General features: G+C 46.6%; 1 protein-coding gene across 2 annotated transcripts in view; it reads right to left on the bottom strand.

The window, feature by feature from the left end:
- Window positions 1-21,506, bottom strand: part of SH2D4A (SH2 domain containing 4A) — a 575,867-nt gene that overhangs the window by 408,046 nt on the left and 146,315 nt on the right. The gene's annotated exons all lie outside the window — the stretch shown is intronic.

Raw genomic sequence — 21,506 nt, 5'->3', positions numbered from 1 at the left:
GTGACTTGTACTTTTGGTTTTTCCAATATATGTATAGGACTACAAACCCCAGCATGCAAAGTGTAAATACAGGAAAGACTGAAAGTGGCAGCCTGTATATGGGGCCACTAAGCAGCAATGGTAGCAGTCCCTCTCTTGGCACTTGGAGGCACTGGTCATGATTCAATAGGCAACCATTTCACCTAGTCTCTGGGTTGTAAAAGTAGTTCACAACATCAGAATGCAAACTGCATTTCTCAATGAACACTAATTGCAAGCATTAGTGGTTAAGCATTTCTTTGTCAAGTCACCATGGGTTCTGCGAAGGAAGGGGTATGGTAGTTTTGCTTGTTCATTTGTTTTTCTAAAATGTGTTTGAGGAGATGTTGATTTCACATCAATATGAAACATTTGAACTCAGTGCCTACCCCCTGCCCGCAAAGAATTAAACTGGCAGTTTGATATTAATGTGGAAAGCATGAGGCCAGAAAGGAGCTGGACAGGCAGCTTAATGCCTGCTGGATGTTGTAATATCCTCTAAAAGCTAGGATTTTTATTTATTTATTTGGATTTGTATAGCGCACATCTGCCCATGGGCATCGTGGCGCTGAAAGCAAGCTTACTTGTTACAGGCGTACATGGAGTAAATACAGATACCGTGCAGAGCATTCATGCATATATACTTACAGTTGTGCTTGATTAGGTACAGTAGGATAGGATGGAGTTAGTTAAACAGCGTGGTTTTAAGTACTTTACGGAAGGCTTGGTATGAGTTTTCGTTCCTTAGCGCGGTAGGGAGTGCGTTCCAATTTTTAGGTGCTAGGTGTTGAAAGGATGCACAGTCACACAACATAACTTCCTAATTACATTCTTTATTTCACATGCTCTAACTAGGCACCACCTGCGACTTCTTACCCTGCGCTGCATCATTTTATCGCCATCGAAACACTTATCATGACCTGTAACTTTGCCGCGAACTGCGCATACGGTGCAGAGAGGACGCCATGTCTCCCTTTGACTTAAAGGAAAACTTAAAACACTGTATTGCATTTCTTCTATTCCTCTTTCGGGACATTTAATAGCATGCAGTGATGTATGCAGTTTGGTTACCACAGTGCTCTGATGTTTTTCCATGACAAACCTCAAACCTTTCTGCGCCAACCATACGATTCTGATCACTGAGGCCAAAGCTGCTTACAATCTGCAGGCTCTATCATGAGCAAAGCCCTCTTCAAAGTAGAAAAGCATTGTACTAGACCCACAACCAAGAGGTGCTGGCAACTCAGGAAAAATGCGACAGAATCGACAACTTTTTCATTGAAAATTCCAACAGATCATTGTCAACCCCCCGCCCCCTCTCCTAGTGTTAGCCACCCCCTGCACTCCAGTACACACAATGCCATTCTGGATTAAATTCTCTCTCCCCAGGACCTCCTAAAAATGTTCACCTCCCTCAAACCTACTTCCTACTCTGACAATATCATCAGGGCCTCCATCATTAAACAATCAAAGGGCCCACTACTCAATGCATTCATTAATGCCTCCCTCACTGAAGGGTCATTCCCGGACACCCTAAAAAATGGTCTTATATGAGCTCTTTTGACAAAAAACGATCCTAGACGACTTGGCCAACAACCGGCCCATTACGAATCTCCTGTTTATCAGCAAAATCTTGGACAACGTAGTTGCTACACAGAATCGAACTAAACCTCCTAAATGACTGTCACTCAAGGTTCCACCCCAAATGTAGCATTGAGAATGCTACCCTCATGTGGTGGATTATGCCTTCCTAATCATTGATAGAGGTGATTCAAGCTTTGTCGCCCTCTTTGATCTCTCGGCTGCATTCAAAACCATCAATACCACATTCTCCTCTCCCTACTCGCCGACAGGTTGGAATTCTCTGGCACTGTCCTGCATTGGTTTACCACCATCTTCTCAGGCAGACACAAGATCATCCAGATGAACATGTTGCATTCTAACAAGGTCCCAGTCTCCTTCAGGGTGCCACAAAGCTCCATCCTCTCAATGATTCTTATTAAGCTTTACATGGATCCTCTGGGCACAATACTCACGATCCAATTAGAGCCATCTATCAACACGTGGACGATACTCAGTTTTACATGAGAATAAAAAGCCCACAACACATCAGTCGTTTCCGGGATTACCCAGTCAACCTCCAGTCCTGGATGTTGACTGTCCACCTCAAAATGAACCCCTCTAAGACAGAATTGATCCTCATCTGTCCCCCTGGTAAACAGAAACTTGTCCAACAATTGCTAAATTGTATTTTATTTTTTCATTTGTATAGCGCTCAGACCCTGAGGTATCACGGCGCTTGTACAGGAATTGTATGTACAGATAGTAACAGAAAAAGCAATACATGTGTTGAGGTGAATAACATAGGTTATGCATATTTGTTGAAAAGTAAAGTCTTTAAGATATTTTTGAAACTCGAGAGTGAAGGCTGGTGTGGTCAGGGAGAGAGTTCCAAAGGGTAGGTGCTGTAACACAGGAGCTTGGGCCTCCTGCTCACTTGCAGTTAAATCTAGGGTTGAGCAGAGAATGGCTGGTTGAAGATTGGAGGCATTGGGTCACAGGTTTGGGCGCAATGTGTCGGATCAGGTTTGGGGGCGTTGTGGCGAAGGCATCAGTGTGTTAGGATAAGTGTTTTAAAGTCAATTAGTGCTTTTATGGGTAGCCAATGTGCTTCCCTTATTGCTGTTGCAATATGGTCGGAGAGGCAGAGGCCTAGGGCAGCTCTTAATGCTTTGTTTTGTAGAAGTTGAAGCTTCGCCAGGTTTTTGTAGGAGGTTCCAGATAATAGAACATCACAGTAGTTAAGCTTGCTCGCAATGATAGCTTGCGCTAGGCTAAGGCAGTTGGCAGGTGAGATGAATTTCCTACTCAAGGATATGAGTTTGGCAGTGTAGGCTGTGGAAGAGGCCAGCACGTTGATGTGGCGGGAGATATTGAGATCTGCATCCAGGTAAACGCCCAGGTCTTGATGTTTTTGGAGACCTGGATGATGGTTCTGTCAATCGAGAAGGAGGAGTAGGAAGAGTAGAGCGATTTTAGGCAGTGAGGGAAGCCCACAATGAGTAGCTCAGTCTTATTGTCATTAAGGCATAGGATGTGGGCTGCCATCCAGTTCTGTGAACCAGATGTTGGATTTTTTTTGCCTGGTTTGGGGGTTCTGGGTTTGGTTGGAGTGTGTTGGTTGATGGTATGTGTGAGAGCTGTAATGATCACGGAGGCTAGGGTTAAGGGGTCATCGAGAGAGGTTCTGTTTTTGTATAGGTCTGACTCCAGTTTGGGGGCGAGGCAGGCTTCTGTGAGTCTGTGCATGTTGTGAGAGAGGATGGGGGTTTAGCATCTGTTTTATTAGGACTTTGGACGTGGCTGAGAGAGAGATTGATGACTGAATGGTCTGACCATCGTACAGGAATTATCTTGGTGATGGAGATGGTGGTGTTCAAGGAGAGCACTCAATCTAGTGTGCGTCCTTTTTAGTGGGTGGAAGTTTGAATGAGATAGGTGAAGTTTAGTACGGTGAGTGAATTTGTGAGGTCTTTGGCTTTGGAGTCGGCAATATCATTGTAGCCAAGGTTGAAATCTCTCAATACCAGGATTTTGGTGGCTGGTTTGATGAGTGGAGAAAGGAGTAGGTGAATGTCATGTTCTGCGCAGTTGGAGTAGGTGGGTTGGCGGTAAACAATTAGGAAGTTTATGGTTGTTTGTGGGATGATTGGAAGCTTGATGAGGAAGAGCTTATAGCCTGGTTGGGGAGGTAAGGGTATTTCCCTGAAGGCAAGTCGGGTGTTGCTGATACGGTTGACACCGTCTCTTACTTTGTCCATTCTATTGGTTCTGAGGATGGAGACACATGTGCCGATATGAGATGACATTATGTGATCTCTGTGATGTTATTCATGAATAAAAGAAGCTCGCCGTAAACAGTAAAGTTTCCAGGCTGAGCGGAAACATTTATAAATGTTTCTTTCGGTGCCGCACGGCAGGTGAAACCAGACCAAATGCGATATAGTAAAGCATGGGTGCTTCATTTAAATTGGTAAACTCATGAATGTATTTGCACATGGATGATTAGCTCGTGGCCTTGTCTTTGAAACGGGCAATGTCCATCATGTTTTTGGATTCGCTGATGTGACAGATGTATTGAAGTAATTATTTTTTGTACACAAGACGGTTAAAACGCCTGAAGTAACAAAAGTACAACCAGGAAAACGTTTTTAAGGGATGCTGAAAAAAAACAGCTGACAGCATCTTAGAAGGTGAGCCTTGGTTCAGGAAATGAGGCATGTATTGAACTACATCATGACCAATATAGTACTGTTGTTGATGGATTTGAATACAACCTGTGTTCAACGTGAATTACTGCACAAAATAAATACAGGGTCTCCAAGAATAAGAGATCCGTTGTGCCCCTCCGAGCCTGCTTCCACTAATGTTAGTATCTACAAAGGTTAGTCCTTCTTAAGGTCACATCCTTTTGTTTAAATTAATTGTCCGGTTTTTATCATTGTTTAAATCGATGTTGTTTTGAATCTATTTTATTGTAGATAGTTACCTACGTATTTGTCTTGTGCTAAGGAGGGCAGTGGATATAATCCTATTGTTCACTTTGTTGCTAACTCCTTATGAAGGCCCATGAACTAAGAGTGGGGAGACACTTTGGATGAGTGGACTCCCTGATGAAGGGCTGAAACACACAATGCGAACATTGCCCCCTGAGGGAAAGAGCAGCACCCACCATATAAAAAATGGGTGTTGGGTTTTCCATGCGAATTTAAAAGGGGATAATTCATTTTCATTATGTACTCAATTATACTTTGAATATTCAATGCAGTTGTAGTAAGATACAGTGTAGGATATTTTGGCTACACAGTGTTCTCTGTTCCCGTATTGATGTATGAAATCTGTCATTTGCATGAGCTTGAATTGCACTAGGAGGCACTTGCACTTTTCGTGGGCTAAAAGACACACTACTGCACTTTTCAAAGTCATCGAATGAAGATGAGTTTAAGTTATCAGTGCTGTGGGTTTTAACTGAATCATGTTATCCAATAAATTTGCACTTGTTTTCCAAATAAAAGAGTATCCTGGAAATCTGAAACTAGGTCATCGGTTGACATCAGTTCATAATGCAATAAATAATGGGACACTGATTCAAATAATGTGTTTGACTGGGTAAGGTCACCTACCCCACCTACTTGCCATCACAGTGGAAGGTATTACTTGAATCTCTGTATATTCACCTAGGAATTTTAGGATGGAGTAGCCGGACAATCAATGGGAACTTTCTCCCAAATGTTTTCAGGCAGTGGAATCATCCATGGTTGTTGAGGGTCATCTGCCTGGAGACGCTTTGACAAGTGTGACAACCTGATCATGTTGTCCTAACCATTTTATCAAGGCAGCAAACAACATCTTTCATATCATGGGTCTCTTAATTGGCAACATCCATGCATTGAGTACTTATGGCCCGGATCTACTAAGTGTAATGCTTTTTGGGAGGAATGATTATCATGTTATGTTTCAGCAGAAGACCTTTCGTAACAGTTCTTTCCTGACTCAGTGCCAGATTTTTCAAATCTGTCAGGTTTATCAATCTCTGCTCTGCAGCCGCACCAGCTGCACAGAAGAAGATATAGCAGAGTCCAATCGATGTATGTCAGCAATACCATCAAGATTGTGAGAGATGAGATTTGCACTGGCTATAATGTAGTTAATGCATCCCTCCATCATGAATGCTTTGTAGAATGTCACAGAAATTGGGTGGGAAAAGAAGTCAGATTATGGTCCTTGTGAATGTTTTTGAAGTGATAGTCCAAACCCCACGTTTTGAGGTGAGAGACAGAGGGACCCGAGGACGCTTAAAATTCTGAGAGACCCGAAGGGCAGGAGAACCCCGAAGATATATACAAGTCTTTGACAAACATGAGAGTCTTGGCAGAAATCAAAACAAAGATCCTCGGAGGGGGAAAAAGCACAAACACGTGGGGACTCGAAGATGAGCAGGCAGTATAGAACTTTGAAGGATATGAACATAACCCGCCCCATGAACAACTCCTTACATCCCAGACTGATCCCCCTTACCTGTCGCAGTTGGCGAAGGTAAGAATAGGAGGAGGCCGGCTGTGGAGTGGGAATGGCCCTGTGTTGCATACTACAACCGGAGTGGATACCTGGGATGCCTGCTGAACCCGGAGAAGAACGCCTTAGCAAAGCAGACAGCAGTAGTGGAGCTGGATAAAATGGTAGCCTCCACTACCTGGGGAAGGGGCGGACACGTGAAGTATGATTCCTCCTTAAAGGCAAAGGACATTTACATCAAATACTAATGGGGGTGGGTACGGGAATCCATATTAAAGAGGAGGGGCCCGGCAGCAAAGATGTATAATTTTCCTCTTTTCCTCAGAAGAGGACGCCAGCAGTACAGATGACCTACAACCGTAGGCCATCTAGGACGATGGAGGGGTATGTCAACAACCCAGCAGGGAGAAACCGTTCCTGCCAGTCCCTTAGGACTAGGGGTGTCACGGTATTAGTTTTATGACGGTATGATAACCTTCTTGCCAAATGATGGTATATCATAGTTATTGCGGTATAGCCGGTGGAGTTAACTAATCTTAACAAATATTTTCTAAAAGGTCATAAATTGTTAGATTTATCATCACAAACAAAATCAGGAACCCAGGGCCAGAATTGGGCTTTTCAACATACTTTCCACTGAAATGCCACCCCTTGCTTCCACCAAACACACGTGTGGAGAGGAGGGGGGGGGGGCCTGCTGCGACTGGCAAAGCAAACTGAATAGCTTTTCTTAAGTGGTCATTTAGGCCTTTTGCTTCCCGACTGGCCACTGGTGAAGATGCACATGTTGCCATCTTGATAACCTGCATGCCACAGATCAATGGAGGCTGATGGTAGTATACGCTTGTGCGCATGCACACACACACACACACACACACACACTCTCTCTCTTTACGTTACAGCCTTTAGTTTACTTGCGGGCCAAAAGGTGTTCAGTAATCACGGACATGTTACCCTTTGTTATGGCAGCAGGGAATACCCAGAGAGCTGAGTGAATTTAGCAGCGTGACTTATTATATGTAAATTCAATGATGGAACCAGGGAAATCCCCCATTGTGATATGTTTAGCAAACATTATCCATTATAAATATATAAACCCCAAAGCCGCCATCCCAAAGTAAACCCTTTTCCTTCTTGGCACTGTATTTATTCTTCCTATTGCTAACATATTGATTTTATGTCAGGCACGTGTGGTTTATGGAATGGCATTAAAACTGCTCCAACTAAAACTACTTGGCAGACGGCACATCCAACAGTGCTTCCTGCAGCCTTTCCAAATCAGATTGAAAAGCACACTTAACAGTATAAACGGTATAATGGTATAAACAATGTGACGGTTATTATTGTTCAATTAAGTGGTTCACGGTATCTTTAACGGTATACCGTTATACCGTTACATCCCTACTTAGGACGCACCCATATAAAAAGCCTCAGTGAAGTAATGTGAGGCCAGAGAGACCCAGACTTAGACGCTGGAATGCTAATAAAAGCCTTCAGCATGGCGTGTCCTATTGTTCTTGGCCACAAAGTGGTGTCCAAGTGGGATCAGAGAACACCATGGAAACCCTGATTAAGGTGTTAGCAGATGGCCAGCAACAGCCCCAAAGGATGATTCAGGGTCAGACACAGCAGGCTCAAGCGGAAAAGTAGGCATTCCAACATGCCATTCAACTGAAGGGGAGTCGCCACACAGCACCCAAGAGAAGCACCAGGAAGCACTCATTCAAATTACCGATATAGTAGCCTCGACTAGAGCCCATCCAATGTTGGCCTCCTCAGTGCTACAAAAATACAATGAATGGAATGATCTGGCTTTCTTTTCTATGAATTTTGAGTTTCCACAGGAAAGTGTCACCATTACTCCAAGGCCAAAGCAAGGAGCTTATCAAGCAGCCATTCCAACGGGGACACCCACTAAGTAGATGTAATGAAGGCAATTTTGGAAAGACTAGGGCTGGATGATGAAGGATGCCGACACAAATTCAGTAAACCCACACCGGAACCCAGAGAAACACCCCAGCAATTATATTATTAGGTCAATGATATGGCTAAGAAACTGCTACAATCAGCCACATACTCCATGGTAGGAACACTGGGGAAAATAATACTAAAACAATTCCTGGTTGCTCCACCTGGGGCTATACAATACTGGGTGTGCTAATATCACTGACCCAACCTCGCTGAATCCATTAAAATCACCTTGGCATATGGAAAGTCTGGATATCACCATCCTACCTCAAGCAGAAGCCAGAAAACCCAATAAGACTGGTTCACTTACTTATATAAAGGTGGGAGACCTCAGAAGAAAGGACAAAGTAAGAAGAAATATAATGGCCTACCACTGCAGCACTACCGAGACAACCACAGTATTTTGACTGCAAGAATTAAGACGGATCACCCGCCCAAACAAAAACACTCTTGAGGCCATGGAAATCGGTCAATGTAACAGCACATAGATTTCACCAGAAGATACATTATTGTGGTTCGGGTGGATGGAACACAAACATGTGCTATGTTGGATAGCCACAGCCAACAGACCGCTGTTATCCCCCATATAAGTCCATCAGGGAGACCAGGGAATCCCATGGTTAGCATATATAGAAAAATGTATCCATTGCGATGTGAAATCTTACCCCACTAACATGTTCAATCTGAAAAAAATAATAGAGGAATAGGTGACAGAGAAGTCATTCCTCCCCTCTACCATCACTAGTGGTAATATGGCGAACATTTCCCACTTTAGAGAACTGATGTCAATGGTGGAATTAAGATGGCTAATAGAAGCACTACATTACGAAGTTGAGATAACCGCTGAATCCCGAAGGAAAGAAATACCAGAATGTGGGTAAGGAATGAAAGAAAATCATGGAGAGTGGCAACTAACAAGCAGTACTACAATGACTGGTGTAAAATAGACCACACCTCTTCGTTAAGAGGAGCCATGTTAACAGACCCCACATTTCAAATAGCCTACCTGAAAGCAGATTAGAGAGATGAATCTGGAAGCTGAGGAAGTCCATGGTTCAGCCAAAAGCACACTCTATATTGCAGGGTCTATTTGGACAAGTGCAGACAAGAAAAACCATACCCCAATCACATTGAGAGTGTCTTCTACAACTAGCTCATGACCACATCAGCGGGGAGCACTTGGCAGCTTAGAAACCCCAACAAAACCTGATGTACCAATTCTATTGGCATGGATAATACAAAGATTGTTTCTGATACTGCAAGAATTGCCCAATATGCCAGATGACGAGCCCCACACTCCCTGAGCGCTGTTACAAAACAAAAAACTATTCAAAGTACAGTTCCAGAGGATTTGAAACAATCTGGTGGGGCCCTTGGAGCAAGCAAGTTGGGGCTATGAATACATACTGGTAAAACTCGACTATGGAACAAGATACCCAGAGACCTTCCCTTGAGAGTGTAAGGAACTCATGGTGGCAACAGTAAAGACAGACACAAGTGATCACAGTTCAAGAGTGTTTATTAAACTGTATCGGTAGTTTGGAAAAACGTCTCAAGTAAACCTGAATCTAAGATGGGAGCAAGCTACAACCATCAAATAATAAGGCAGTCCTATTGGCATCTTGTCAAATAAAAGGGGCCTATGCTAAAAGATAAATATTGCCAATCCTTACAACTAGATACAAAAAGTGTGTGGGATAGGGTTCACAAGAAAGAAAGAAGTGTTCACAAATGATAAGTCAGGATGTTATAGCCGGTGGTCTCCCTTCCCCGCGTTTTGAACACGGGGCAAGGCGGGACTCCTGAGCACAGTCTCAGGCTTTCCCAGCACAAAGATACAGTTCTCTTCTCAGGTATCAGGATCATTGGTGGTTTAATCTCTTTTCTACAAAAAAGTCTCTTACCTCCGAGGACCTGATGTGTTTGAAATAACAAAACAAATGTTTCTCTTCCGTATGTACGTTGAGGGATGGCTTTCACCCCTGGGTCCCCCTCTTCCCGGCTCAGACCCTTCTTGAATGGCAGCCTCCCTCCGTCGGGTTCCCTATGGCTTTTATTCAAAATATTTCCTCTATTGCGTTATGTTGGGTGATGGCTTTCACGCCTGGGTCCCCCTGTTCTGGGCTCAGACCCTTGTCGGATCTTAGCCTCCCTCCGTCGGTTTCACTACGGCTTGCATTCAGAAGTCTCCATCGGTTTACTCTTGTCAACACAATGTTCATTGGGGCATCACCCCGTTCTGGAGGCCTCCCTCAGCCGAGTTCACGTTTGCCAGTCACACAGTTCCTTCTACTTTAGCACGATACAGGATTTTTTCCCTTAGCTTTCGAATTACTTGCCGGTCAATGACTTTCGTCTGTACAAGGGGTTTTACTCGACCCCTGCATTACCACTTTGACCTTTTCCTTGCAGCTCTCCTCAGGCCTTCTGGTATAAGTAGTTTCAACAATAAGGGGGATCAGCCAGCACCTTTTGAGTGAGCACCCCTTCTGGGGCCTGGGAACACGCTATCTCCAACTTTCCCTCCCTAAATACTCCCCTGCTAGAGCCCTACACTCCTCTAATTCCAACTCTCTGACTATCAAATGCTTATCTAAGCAGAGAGTGGGGGGTAGATGTATCTCCTCTGTTGGTGCCTCCCTTTGGAACAGCCTCACAGCCCCTCTCAGATTTTAGCCGGACCTCTGTAAATTCCGGAAACTGCTCAAAACTCTGCTCTTCTCTTCCTCTTTCCCTCTTTCGCTTCCCTTCTAATCACCCCACTGCTGCTGTGACCGGTGGCCTGATTCACATGAACCTTACAGGATATCAGGCCCTGACTCACAGTCTTTACCAGCACCCCCAGCCCCTCACACTGCATTGCCCCGCGAGCCCCTGCCTGGTGCTCCACTTATCACCCTTCAGAGCTGCCTTTACCAGCACTTAGCCTGAGGTGATCCTCCTGGTTCCCCTTAGCACTTTCATCTTGGGCCCTCATCCAGCACTTGTCTACTCTTTTGCTCCCCCTTTTCATGCCCCTCCCCTGCACTTCTCTTCAAGTCACTTACATGGCCGAATACCACAAGGCCTAGTAGGACCTCAGCTGTATATATATATTACTGTTGCCTTTTTGTTTTCTTGCCACTTTTATTTTTTCCCCTGTTCCCTTCCCATTTGCCTTGTGGCACTTTGAAACGCAATTCTGTTGTATAAAGTGCCTTACAAATGGGCAATAAAATAAATAAATAAAAATAAATAGTAGCATTACTGGAATTATAAACAAAGCTGCCTCTGCCAATATATGCCAGTACTCCGATGTAAGAGCATACTGCTGTTGGTTTGGCCATTAAAAGTGACATGCCACAATAAGAAAATATTTCCAAACTGGTTCCAATGTAGGCCAGTCTAGACTCATAAGAACAAGTATCACGCTTGCTTCATCAGAGATGCTCAGTTAATATAAAGTCATACTTTATAGAAATAAAGCATGCAGTAAGAAATAACTAGGCCGCAACACCAAGATATCAGTCTAGCAATGTAATATGACTTACCATGCTTGCTTTATCAAAGATGCACAGTAATGAATGTCATGCAACCGTAAGCAATGGCTAGACTGGGTGCACCAAAATGCCAGTCTAGCCATGTAATAAGGTTTAAGTCCACTTGGTGGAAGATATTTGACCTTTTCCAAGTTGACCTAATTTTCTTTGGTCTTCTTTTGGTCGGAAATGCAGGGGGAGCCACCCTGCAAACACCCTCCCCCACTTCCCTCCAACATTAACCTATTCCTTTACCCCTACCCATGTATTTATTTAATTTAATTTGACCCAAAAAAAACCCATTTTGAAAACACATTTTCAAAGCGAAAAGGTCAAATATGTTTCGATCAAGTACACGAATACCATGTGATAGCATACAAGAACTTTGCCCAAAAATACCAGTAAAACGTAGCAAGTCAAATAAAATAAGGAGGTGTCAAAAATGCTCTGGTGTTCACCAGCCTCCCAGGGCTTTACACACACATGCACACACACACACACAAACACTCACATTCATCTCCTTTCACCCACCAGTCACTCACCCATACATCATCTCTCACATTCATTCACACTGCAATCTCCACACAAGCACCCACCGACACATAATATTCAAACTCACAAGTAAACACATTTATACCCATTCACCCACCAGTCACAGACCCATATACCGTCTCTCACGTACACTCACACTGGCACACTCGCACACAATCACATTCCTACTAATGTAACTGCCATTTACTCACCCATTAACTTTCTTCCACATCCACACAAACTGCATTCTCCACCAAGGCATGCACCCAGCTACCCAGTGCATTCAAACACACACTATCACACTCATATCCATTAACCAACCAGTCACGCTCACAAATACACCTTCTCTCACATCCACTCACACTGCATTCTCCACACAAGCCCGTACCCAACCAGAACATTCAATCACACATTGTCACATTCGTATATATTCACCAACAAAGGCTAATTGACGCCCCGCATTGTGTATCCCACAAAGCCTTGGACACTGTGCAGTGGCAGCAGCTTTACAGTTGAGAGGGAGCGCACCATATTCTACAGAGAGGCCGGCGCCGGGAGACAACCAGAGACCCATTATTGCGAGGATCCTTAATTTCAGGGACAGGGAGGTGATATTGCAACACTCTAGGGAGGGTGGCATCATACGGTGCGGCAATGTGAAACTTGCTATTTTCCCAGATTAAAAGCACTTAGTGCAGCGGGGAAGAAATATGTTTGTCCCAACATGGTCCTCAAATATATGCTCATCTACTCGGCCAAAATAAAAGTGCTTTATAGGGGGAAGGCGATTTTCTTTGATACATCGGAGGAAGCAACAACATGGATGGACCACAATGGCATGCAGAACAATGTCACGCCAAATGATTAGGATCGACGTGCAAAGAGCCCTCAAGCCCGGAGAGGTTTAGCCCTGAGGATACACTGCTGAACACTACTATTAACAGGGGACATATTTGTAGTGGGGTCTCTGTGCTGCCCCACACGGTGTGGAATACCTGGCAAACCCGTGGCGGATGTGCCAAATGATACCCAGCATCCACTGGTGTCTATTGTTTCCTCTTGTGGAATCGGGGAGGCCCGAACGGCTTTCGGCTGTTGTGCATAGTTGTTCGTCTCTTATTTGCGCTTTTAGCACTCAGTCATGGGTTGTTTTTTCTCTTTTACTGTTTTGTTTGCTTGCTGGCATCCATGACCTGGGAAGAGGTGGGCGGGAATACACATGGTTTTGGGTTTAGAGCGGGCTGGTTGGTGAGAGCATGTCTCATTGTCGAGGGGGGTCTCATGAGTGCAGAGGGGGGAGGGAGTATGATGCTTTGCTCAAATGGCTGTGTTCAAAGTGTTAACTTGGATTGTTAGAGGTCTGGGCTCCTATTTGCAGAGGAATCAGATACGATCATACCTTCGTATAGCGCTGCTGCAGGAGACTCACCTGCTGCGAGTGGATCAGGAGAGGGTGGTGGCTAGGTGGGGCGGGGTAGAATATAGGTCCATGTATTCACAGCTTGCGGGGGGGGGGTTTGGTGTGGATTGATGCTGCTGTTCCCTTTCGAACGCTTGGCGTTGACACTGACGATGAGGGCAGACTTGTCATAGTGCACGGGTATGTTGAACATCGAGAGACCTATATAGTGAACTCCTATGCTACTAACCATGCAGTATCTGTCTTTCTTCACACCATGAGTGGCAGACAAGTGTGCCTTAGGGATGCTCAGCTCCTTTGCGAAGGCGACTTGCATGTTGGACCCGGTCCCGAACAGGTCGGACTCCAGGCATTCTAGGCCATCACCTACCTCTGCGACCCTCAACACTTTTTTGACGGACCTCTTGCTGACGAACGTCCATGATTATTTCTATTATGAACATTTTGGAAAGAACAATAATCAATAACATCCCCCTGCAGCAAAATGCCACTATTTTAACCCACTCCCCCTCTCACTCACTTACCTACCTTTTGGCGGCACATTTTAATGTGTGCCACCGACTCCCCTTCTCCCAATGACAGCAGTTCTTTTCATTTATGTGGATAGGAACTGGCGCTGCAGGGTCATTTCCTTTTTTTATTTTTTTACTTTGTGTCCCCTGCGTTCCTTTTTATGGAAGCGGGGGACAACCCTGAAGTCTCATAATGTCGATCAAGGGGAGCGGGGGATACCCCCACCCCTCTCGATCGACATTATGCTAATTCAGTCATTTTTCCAGTGCCAAATTCAGCATTTTTGTCGTTTCTTTTTTTTTACAGTATTTTATACGGATACCCTTGCTGACAGACATATGGAGGACTCTGCATGCTGGCACGAAGGGTTACTCTTATTACTCTGCCCCACACAAAGTTTATACTATCACTAATGTGATTAGGTCTAAGAGATGGGCGACCGTCTGTAAGATGCTCAAGCTGGTTACCAGTGTGGATGCGATCACAGGGGCGAGAAGTCGTAGGAGGGTGCTGCAGGGAGACCTGGGGGTGTTAGAGGACCGCATTCAAGCTATAGAGAACTCTGAGATTATGAAGCTTTTTGCTGAATCTGAGCTACTGGTGCTCCCGACCCAGTGCACTGCGGAATGGGAAAGACTCTGGCGGTTCGATTACGAGGTATACATAGCATTCATGCATGGAGAGTGAGATAGGTCTGGGCCGCTGCTGGCGTGGCTGTGTGTGGAATTAAGCTCGGAGACAGATGGATGCTGAAACAATAATTTAATCACTGGTTGAAGGATAGCGTTATGCTTAAGGGAATTACTATCAAGTCCTCCCGGTTAACTTCACCGGTGTCTTGGTCTTCCAAAGTATAACGACGTTAGCCCTGGTCTGGTCTTATCTTGAGGTGTCCGGATAGGCCCACCACTCTGGTTCTCCCCTCTCTCTCTTCTCCGTGTCCTCTGGAATGAGAGCAACCCATTAGTCTGGTTTGGCGCCCTTTTATCATAACAGGAGGTTTCAAACTCCCTCCAATCACTGGGAGCCTGGGCTAACCCCCTTCTCATTGGTTCCTGGGGCGTTGTCCCGCCTCCCTTAAAGGTTGCCGCCCTGGGGTGTCGCCATTCCCGTTTCCCTTGAGGTGGTGAGGGTTCACGTTGGCCATGCGTGTGGTGTAAGGACGCATCCGGACGATGGGCGTCCTTCTCCAGCCATATGTAGTCCTGGCACCATCAGAAGGAGCACGGGGGCGGCGATCCGGTCGCTGCTCTCCCGCGTCTTGGTACCACCATGAGCACGGCTCCCTGTTCCCCGGGCCGGGGTGGAACCCAGGTGAGTGCTCCGGGGCCCCGCCGCGGCTGTCCACAGAGGCTTCTCTCGCGGCTTCGCCGCGGCTGTCTACAGCGGCTCCTTCCGCAGCGTCGCCTTGGCCGCCAGCAGCGCGGCTGTCCGCGGTGGCTTCCCCTTTCCTTGCTACAACGGGAAGGGCGGGCATGGATAGGAGGGCGGGCATGCCGCCAGGGAGTCTAGCGTCTCCGGACTCGTGCGGGCTGAGTGCACGCCGCGGCACCACCCGAGGCATGACTCCACACATCCCCATCCCGATCCCAGGCCGTTCGGGCCAGGGTGAGCATCTAGACAGATAGTCCACCACCAGCTGGAACCTGGCAGGTCTGTGCAACGTGATGAAGTTGAAAGGCTGAAGGGAGAGAAACCAGCGGAGAACCCTCTGGTTAGTGTCCTTATGCTGAGCCAGCCACTGGAGGGGGGCATGGTCGGTATACAGGGTGAACCGGCGACCCAGCAGATAATACCGGAGTGAGTCAACGGCCCACTTGATGGCCAAGCACTCCTTCTCAATGGTTGAGTAAGCCGCCTAATGGGGCAACAACTTCCGACTGATGAAGCACACCAGTTGCAGATCCCCTCCGTTCTCCTGCGACAGTACAGCCCCTAGGCCCTGGTTGGAGGCGTCTGTCTGTAAAAAGAAATGTTTCTGGAAGTCCGGACAGCAGAGGACCGGGTTTGATGTGATCCGTCGCTTCAGGTCCGCTATGGCGTTCAAGGCACTCGGGTTGTTGGTCAGGTTGGGATCTCCCTTGAGCCTTAACGCGTCTGTCAAAGGTGCGGCCACCGAGGAGAAATCAGGGATGAATCTCCGGTAATACCCGATCAACCCCAGGAACGCTCGTATTTGTTTCCTATTTTTGGGAGTCGGTATATCGCGTATAGCCTGGGTTTTGGACAACTGTGGTTTTAGCACTCCCCCACCCACTACGTGGCCCAGATATTTGGTTTCGTGGGTTCCCATCGTAGTCTTCTTGGGGTTGATATGTAACCCTGCCCTCTGTAAATCAGCTACTACTAGTTCCAGATGGTCCAGATGCGACCCCCAGGATTGGCTGTACACGACAATGTCGTCCAGGTAAGCAGCAGCGTATCCAGCATTCCCGTTTCCCTTGAGGTGGTGAGGGTTCACGTTGGCCATGTGGCCGTAGTCCTGGCACCATCAGAAGGAGCACGGGGGCGGCGATCCGGTCGCTGCTCTCCCGCGTCTTGGTACCACCGTGAGCACGGCTCCCCGTTCCCCGAGCCGGGGTGCAACCCAGGTGAGTGCTCCGCGTCCCCGCCGCGGCTGTCCACAGAGGCTTCTCTCGCGGCTTCGCCGTGGCTGTCTACAGCGGCTCCTTCCGCAGCGTCGCCGCGGCCGCCAACAGCGCAGCTGTCCGCGGCGGCTTCCCCTTTCCTTGCTACAACGGGAAGGGCGGGCATGGATAGGAGGGCGGGCATGCCGCCTGGGAGTCCAGCGTCTCCGGACTCGTGCGGGCTGAGTGTACGCCGCGGCACCACCCGAGGCATGACTCCACACTGTGCAAAAATGAAAAACGTAGACATTCAATCACACAGATACAAGATTAATGCGGGGCCCACTGGCTATCACAGGTGACGATCAAAGACACTTTGGCAGCATTTTATTAAAAACTATACCAACATGAGACGCCAGTTGACCCTATTGAATTGGAAGCAGGGCTCTCTCTGAGCAAGCTGCTGCAGTTGGCCACTGAAGAGGCCTCTACACTTGAGCTGCCTTTAATTGAGGATGAGCTCTGTGGGGTAATTATGTCTTTGCCGATGGGGAAGTCTCCAGAGGGAGATGGGCTCATCTCTGAGTTCTACAAGGAATTTAGTGCTACGCTTGCCCCGGTTCTGCTCAAGGCCTATAAGGAGGCAAATCAACTGGGACAGCTTCCAAACAGCATGTGGGAAACAGTGATTGTCCCTATACTAAAACCTGCGAAGCAGGCCGTCTTATGAGAATCGTATCGACTACTGGCAGTGTTAAATCAGGATGTCAAAATCCTTATGGCATGGCTAGCTGAACAGCTTGAAATGTGTCATTGGCACTTTGATCCACGAGGACAAGGTAGGCTTTGTCCCTTGACATAATACCTCAATAAAGTTCTGTCATCTACAACAATTTATTGACCAGACAAACCCTCATGCGCCGCTGTAGGCAGTAGCATCTTTGGATGCAATTAAAGAGTTTAATTCCGTTTACGGGGAATGGACGTACGCTGCACTATGTGGATTCGGGATAGGTGAAGGGTTTATACAGTGGATTACATTACTGTACTCTGATACTGTAGCAAGGGTCAGGACGGGCAGGCAGATATTCTGGTCTTGGAATATACAGAAAAAACAAAACAGGATGAAAAGATCCTCTAAGCCAAAAGATTAGTTCTGTCTGTGTATGTTTTTTTCACAATGACACATAGCATTTTGTGTTGATTTTACAATTTACTTTTACAGTATTATTCCCTGGCATAGTGGTTTCTTTACCTCATCTGTCCTCGGAATGTGCCTTACTATGGAGTTTTGACCTTGATATGTCAGAGGTCGACACTTAGCTGTGTTACCATTGTTCACAATCACTTTTGTCCGTTTGTTTGCTCAAAAAAACTTTCGTGCTTATCGAAAGTACTGTAAAAGTAAATTGTAAAATCAACACAAAATGCTCTGTGTCATTGTGAAACAAACATACATACACAGAACTACTCTTTTGGCTTAGAGGATCTTTTCATCCTGATTTTTTCTTTCTATACATGCACCCACCTGGGTCAATCAGGACTCCGCCAGGCGCCCTATTTTTTCACTTGGAATATACAGAGAGGTACTAAGCAGGACGGTCCGTTGTCATCAATTCTTTATATACTGGCCCTAGGACCACTGGCAGTATTCCTGCAGAGCGAGTACTTGGAGGCTGGAATTAATGTGGGAGGGTCTAGGCATGTTATCTCCTCTATGCGGGCGATGTCCTTCTATATCTGTGTGAGCCTGAGCATAATCTACCTATGGTCCGCGAGGTTGTGGACAATTTTGCTGGGTTGTCTGGCATTTCCTTCAGCAGGCGGATGTCATGTCTGTTCCCCCTGCTGGCTGGACTATGTCGCTATGAAACCTGGGACTTACAGGACCTAGGTCTTCTCTGGGAGGTGCATACATTCAGGTATCTTGGCGTTCATATTGCGCACTCACCGGAAAGCATGCGTGCTAAAAACATGGTACGGGCGGTAGACAGGGTGAATTGCTCCATGATGTTTTGGAGCAGGCTGCCTTGGTCGCTGATGGACCTGATAGCGCTGCTAAAGATGGTTGTACTACCACGCCTGTTATATTTTTTTGCCAAAGTACACTGCTTTATCACAGCTGGCTTTTGCCGACGATTGGACTCCACTATTAGGGACTTCCTCTGGGGACAGAGTAGACGTAGAATAGCTATGGTCACCCTTTGCATGTCCTATGAAGACGGGGTTGCGCAGCTCCCATTGCTTGAGCTTTACTATTTAGTTGCTCAGCTGTAGTATGTGAACAACATACCAATAGGCTCCCTACATGTGTAAATACATTTTTCCTAATTGCCAAGGGCAGGAAGCTGATAAAACCATTATTTTATTATCAATACCTAATCTATAACCATGAGTGCAAGACATATATTAAAAATTACATTGACATAAATTCATCACATAAAACATGTCCATTCAAATAAGCAGTGCAAAATATTATATTTTATTGCAACCCAAGTGTCCTATAGTCAGAGACTATACACCTCCCCCTTATTGGCCTCTATTCCTGGGTTAGGGTGCAATTCAAAACCTATACTCATTCGTTGGGAGCTTACTCCCCCCCCTATTCCTAAAGTTCATCCAATGCAAAAAGTGCCAGTGCTTGAATTATTTTTAATTATGAACAAAAACAAGAATTCCTCATCCAACATGAGTCTAATACATATACACACATGATTTGAAAAAACAGATAAATATGGGGGTTTCACGGAATTGTTTCTGTATTCCTAACCCTACACAAAACACTCCTTAATCTAGCAGTACATTTCTTCTTGCCGTCGCTGTGTTCAAACATCAGGGCCTACATCCAATATGTAGTATGCCAACGCCACAATTGCATGAACCTCAGTCCAATGATCTGCTCAACCCTTCGTGCAAGTATCTACAGAGATGTGCAGAGATAACCCTTATTGTGGTGTTTCAGCGGACAACCTTTTCCCAACCGCCTTCTTCTGGGCAAGTCAAGATTGTAAATCCTGCAAGCAAATATATAGAGATTATTGATTTATGCTCATATATACAATATCCTTCTCCACCCTTGCATCAACTATATGACATACTGTCCGCGGCCCACAACTGACCCTATCAGTGGAGTACTTCCACTATACCCAAATCCTGGGGCCTCGTCACACATATTCAAATGCCTTCATCTGAGGCAAACTCCTGAATACCAACCATAATGTCTGTTAAAATCACAGTAGAGGGAATCCAAGATGGCGACTGAGCCGGGTAGACGTGCGTGAGCTGAGCTCCGTCCCCCATCTCGTGCCGCAATAATTAGGAAATACAAATAAGCAGACATTTGGCCCCTCCGGAGCGAGTCTCCATAGAAGGCACAATGAGAAAAGGGAAAACCAAAAAGGCAGATCCTGTACGCCGACAATAGGAAGGAGGGGACCCGCTGGCCGTGAGGAGAGGAAGAGTGCCCATAGGCTCTCTCCACGCAGATCCATATAGCGGAGAGAGAGCCGGGACCTCCGACGTAAGCAGGTGCCACGGGAGACAATACCAGCGAGTCAACCCCCCGAGTGAGCCGGCGCCGGAGACGCACACCAGAAGCCCAGAAGCAGAGCCGCAGACAGTAACCTAGGGTGCCAGGCAAGCAGCTCTCAGACAGAGCGGAGACGCGACATCCAACGCGCTAAATTGAACAGAGAAATCCCCAGAACTCCAAGACGGGAGCCCTAGCAGCACACAGCTGAGCTGCAGCAAGCAGAGGAGGCAATCCACAGCCCCTACGACGGTGCACCAGCAGATGGGGGAGAAGCCCCGCCTCGCACGGCAAACGGCAGGAGAACACCGCCGTGGAAAGGCAGAAAGCGGATGCAGCGCCGTGTACATTCCCCGCCGGAGGGGATAATAACAGAGGAACACAGGACCGGCACTACAGCAGAAAGGAGCCGAAGAAAACATACGGTAAGTCCCCAGGGACGGTGGGAGGACACGCTGCTCCAACAGCAGGCATACACCCCCCCACTTCGGTCCCCGTAACAACTGGAAGGGATCCTGAACCAGGGGATTATCCTGAAAGGGAGACTCATCCTACAAAGAGGGCTCAGGGAACTTCATAGGCCACGTCACAAGCCAGAAGAGGCTGAACTAGGCCACTGGGGAGAAATCAACACCGGAGGGGAGATCAGCAAGATATATGAGTCTAACATTGCAGGGGACAAACAACGAAAACAAACAAAGAGAACTCAAGCTACCTCAGAAGCAGGGCAGCCCTCACCCCGCTAATAATAAGAAGGGACTCCGAACAGAGGGAGTAGACAGAAAAGAAGACCACCCCTCATAGGAAGCCCTGCGACTCTCTAGGGCACACGCAGGGAGGAAAAGGCACACTAGGCTCCACTAGGGGTAAAGACCCATACAAACCCATCAAAGCAAGGAAAAAACAGAACCAGGCGGGGCAGGAAGCCCATTAAAGCAAACATAAGCAGTAGAAACACCCACACCGCCAAGACTACCACGGTAGAAGATTCACACACATGTCAAAATCTAGAACCCGTCAAGGGCAACAGGCGACACAGCCCTCCAGTAGCAAGGTCAAACAAGATCAAGACCTGATTCAACTCTGGGGACCAGACAAAGGAGCGACACCAAAAGTACATACGCAAAAAGATAAGGGGAAGACTATCTGAGCAGACAGGAGGCACAGATATGGCCACGAAAGATGATATGAAAACGTGGTTTAAAGAATTCCAGGACCAATTCATATCCTCCACGCAAATACAGTTCGAAGACATGAAAGGGGAGATGAAACAAGCAATCCAGGAACTGAAAAAGCAAATAGGGAACTTGGAGGACCGAAAAGACCAACTGGAAAGAACGGTCCAAAACATAGACGAGGAAACACTG

Source organism: Ambystoma mexicanum, chromosome 6p, assembly GCF_040938575.1.
Source record: "Ambystoma mexicanum isolate Mex_15411 chromosome 6p, UKY_AmexF1_1, whole genome shotgun sequence".
NCBI classification, from domain to species: Eukaryota; Metazoa; Chordata; class Amphibia; order Caudata; family Ambystomatidae; genus Ambystoma; species Ambystoma mexicanum.
The sequence above is the reverse complement of the archived record's forward strand: the minus strand, read 5'-3'. Positions and strand labels throughout refer to the sequence as shown.